Consider the following 4,884-nt stretch of genomic DNA (forward strand, 5'->3'; position numbering starts at 1 on the left):
GTAAAATCACTAGTAATCTTCTACGCCCGAAATCACCATGCTATCTCGATCTATCATCTCGTCAAGTTCTTCTGGACCCTGATCCTGTCCCCCCTGTTGTTATGCACACATACAGACACAACAACAGCCGGAAACTCCGGTGAGAACAAATCCCAGTATAAAACATGTATACATGCATATACACAATATAAATCATAAAGAATACTATCATGAATAAAATCAATAACCACATGTCTCATACTCTATGAAACATAAACAATATAAGTCACAGTCTGCCACCTACCCTCTCAATCGCGGTGACGGTACGTTTTATTCCTAGACTTCGGTCCTCTCTGTATCGGATGTCTACAATCGGAGTACATCTGCTCCTATGCGTTGATACCACCGAACATCTAGAAATTTGGCAATTCTGTCAATGACTCTCCTATCTGAAATGCTTGATTATAAATTTATAAACAAAGCACAAACATATCAAAATATAAACAATCTAGTATCTGATTTTTGGAAACTCAAATCAAATCTAATTCGATTTGTATCTTCCCGAATCAACATGAATTATACCTTTCGTTGTTCAATCTTTGTTGATGTCGAGGTCTCGATGTCGAAGCTTGTCAAGACAAATCTGAAATGACATATTCAATATGCATTCTTATCAATCTCTAGCTCAAATCAATAGATATACAGATCAATATCCAATCTCGGTACATTTCAACGGCATAACGGCGTAATCTCGCGATACCGGTCAATTCAAATATCAATAATCAATAACCATAACTCATAATTCTCATCATAGCAAACTCTACTATACTAAAATCTGCATAAACTCAATTAAAAACATGCTGAAACATGAAAAAGATCGCATATCATATTCGTTCTCCGATCCGGTTGCGAATATGAGTTCGAAATAATCATAAGAACACATAATATCAATCAAATCTGATTTCTCCCAACATCATATTGCCAATTCAAACAAGAACATAACAAAACTTACATCCTTTAGAAGCCTATGATGCAAGGAGCTCAAATATAAGCTTGGATCGAAAATCGGATGGTTAGATGCTTCACAATCAAATCTCTAAGATGAAATGAAGTTTGGAGGGTTGCTGAATGTTGTTCTCGGTTCTCAGCTACTGAAAATGAAGGGAATGAAGACACTTCACGTATATATTGCATGTCTAAGGGCAAATGGCTTAATCTTTGCTCAACACGTCGCACCGCAAGTGCGCTAGCTCTGCACCGCGGGTGCGCTGAGCCTACTGTATCACATCCAACAATTCAGAAGACACGACTGCGGGTGCGATGCACTTTTGACCGCGGGAGCGCTCCTGTCTCGGTGCATCTACCGCAGGTGCGGTCCTGTTCTTACCACGGGTGCAGTCAAGCTACTGTCAACTTTCAACATTTTATGATAAACGACCGCGGGTGCACTGTCTTCTAGACCGCAGGTGCACTGTCTTTGCTGCCCCAACAATATATTTTGCAACTAAAATTGAGTCGCAACGTCGCTTCCTCGCCCTTCGATAAATACATCAAATCATGCATTAATAAGTTCTGCTTACCAATTCACATCTCGGGCATTACATTTTTCCCTCTCTCAGATATGAGTTCGTCCTCGAACTCGCAGGCAATCAATCAAAACAAGTAAAAGAAGCAATAAAATCAAAAGCTGAATGAATACTCACATCATGTAAATAACTCGGGATATCTTTGTCTCATCTCTGATTCTGTCTTCCTAGTTGCTTCTTCAGTGCCATGACGACTCCACTGGACTTTCACTAGCGGAATAGTCTTCGTTCTGAGTTGTTTAACTTTCCAATCAAGAATCTGAGTTGGTTGTTCAATATAACTCAGTGTATCGTCAAGCTCGGCCTCGTCAGGCTGAATGACATGAGAAGCATCAGGCATGTATCTACGCAGCATCGATACATGAAAAACGCCATGTATTCCATATAAAGAAGGAGGAAGAGCAAGTCGATATGCTCGATCGCCAATCTTCTCAAGAATTTCGTACGGACCGATGTATCTAGGAGATAACTTTCCACGTTTGCCAAATCTGACAACGCCTCTGAAAGGAGAAATCTTCAAAAATACTCTGTCTCCCTGTTCAAATACTAATGGTCTACGTCTGATGTTCGCATACTTGGCTTGTCTATCATGTGCCGTCTTCATTCTCTTCTGAATTATCTTCACCTTCTCAGTCATTTCACGAATCATATCAGGCCCCAGTTCTGGTACCTCAGATATATCATCCCAATACAGAGGATGTGGGGACCCGGACGCTAATCATCTTATTAATCGTCATTGGGACTAATTTAATTAATTATAATAAACAGGGTCTAAATTTTTTTTTAAAATGCGGAACGTAATGGCATACATCTTAACATACACGTCAGTATTAAAAGTACAAATCTTGCACTATATAAAATCAGTCTCAAATAAGGTTTAACAACTATATAACAAGTGTCTAAACCCTAACTCTAGTCCAAGTCCGTAGTCTCCACTCTAACTCGATCTTTCTTCACCTCTGTGACCCTGAACCTGTCCCACCTGTTGCCATGCACACATACAGACAAGACAACAGCCGGATAAATCCGGTGAGATATAAATATCCCAGTATAAACAATGTATCAATGCAATCATATAAAACATATATAAAAGCATAATAATCATTAAAACATGTATCCAATCTGACTACATGAACCAATACGAATCTGTATTTAAGTCAATGACTTATTATCTTATCTCAACTTATTTCTACCCTAGGGATCCCGATCTAATTTAGACTTTGGTATGCTGTATCGAATGTCTACAATAGACGTCAATCTACATCTAAGCTCATCGATACACCGTAAGTCTAGAGTCTACGCGGTTCTGACAAAGACTCGGCGGTTCTGCCCTAGCTAGGCTGATCTGCCCTAGACTCCAACTCTGGCTCTGCTATAATTCAATAGACTAAACATATCAATCTGATAATCTGCAATTATCAATGCAATAAAATAAAGTATGTGATTTTGGAAAACTCAAGTCGAACCTAACTCGAGTTGTGCAATCCCGAATCAACATTTATTTATACCTTTCTTGCTGTCGCTCTGCTACAATCGAAGTCTCGACTCAAAATCTGTCAATGTTCAATCTGGCAATGACAATATCAATATTCTGTATCAATATTCTAATCAAATCACAACATCTCAGTTTTATCAAATTCTGACGTTACAACAGTACAATCTTGCGATACTGATAATACTATATCAGTCTATACCAATTCCAATCATTTACAATCAACCACCATACAAATCTGACATCAATTCTAGTCAATCTCATTCTGAAAATCATAACACTTCCATATTCAGTCCGTTTCTTAATCTGACTTCGATTCTACACTGTCTAACATGTAAAGAACAACACATATGACATGTATTCAATTCCAGCAACATCATAATTTCAAAACATGTCAAAACGTAGTAAAACTTACTTCCAGTTATAGCATCCGTCGATAGGAACACAGTACCGAAGTCGGATTTAAAATCTAACGGACGGATTGATCGCAAATCGAATTCTAAAATTCGAAAGCTATTTTCCCTCGAAGCTGCTTCGTTCCTCTTTCTTCTTTATTCTGAAGAATGAACGAATGTATATGTATATATATTCATGCGTGGAAGGGCAAGTGGCTTAATCTTTGTAGCGCACGTCTCGCGCATATGCGCGACCCCAATCGGCGCATATGCGCGAGACACTCGGTCTCCGCGCGTATCCTGCGCATCGCCTCGCGCATATGCGCGAGACTCTCTGGAGTTCCTCGCATAGGCTTCGCGCATATGCGCGACATCTTCCGCGCATATGCGCGAGGTCTTCTGCCTGTTTGGCGCATGTGCGCGCATCCGGTCGCGCATGTGCGCCGATGCTACTGTCCTCGCACATTAATTTTCACACGCGATCTCATTTCGTGTCTCGGTTAGCCCTTTCATAATTATCTCGATTAAAAATCAATAATCGTAGTTTAACACTGTATAAAAACTCGGGCATTACATTTCTCCCCCCCTAAGATACGATTTCGTCCTCGAAATCACAGGCATTCAATTATATCAACAGGGAGTATATACAAAAACGGTCTAAAAAGTTTACATTATCGAAACAACTCATGGAATTCTTGTCTTATATCTGATTCAATTTCCCAGGTTGCTTCTTCAGTGCCATGTCGAGTCCATTGAACTTTCACAAGTGGAATGGTCTTCGTTCTGAGCTGTTTTTCTATACGATCAATAATCTGAATCGGTTTTTCAATATAGCTCAACGTCTCATCCAATTCGGCCTCGTCTGGCTGAATAGCATGTGAAGCATCAGGAAGGTATTTCCTTAATAACGATACATGAAAGACATCATGTATCCTGGATAATGAAGGCGGTAACGCGAGTCGATATGCACGATCTCCTATCTTTTCGAGAATCTCATAAGGCCCAATATATTGTGGAGACAATTTCCCTTTCTTGCCAAATCTGACAACTCCTCTGAAAGGTGAAATCTTTAAAAATACTCGGTCTCCTGCCTCAAATACTAACGGTCTACGTCGAACATTTGCATATTTGGCCTGTCTGTCTTGTGCTGCCTTCATTTTCTTTTGAATTAGCTTCACTTTTTCTGTCATATCTCTGATCATATCAGGTCCAGTCTCCGGAACTTCAGAGATATCATCCCAATAAAGAGGGGATCGACAATTCATTCCGTACAACGCTTCAAATGGTGCCATCTCAATACTCGTCTGATAGCTGTTGTTGTACGAAAACTCACAAAGTGGCAATGCATCTTGCCAATTAGTGCTAAAATCAAGCACCACTGCTCTTAGCATATCTTCCAGTGTCTGGATAGTCCGCTCTGACTGTCTGTCGG

Source organism: Primulina tabacum, chromosome 3, assembly GCF_025594145.1.
Source record: "Primulina tabacum isolate GXHZ01 chromosome 3, ASM2559414v2, whole genome shotgun sequence".
Classification (NCBI taxonomy): Eukaryota; Viridiplantae; Streptophyta; class Magnoliopsida; order Lamiales; family Gesneriaceae; genus Primulina; species Primulina tabacum.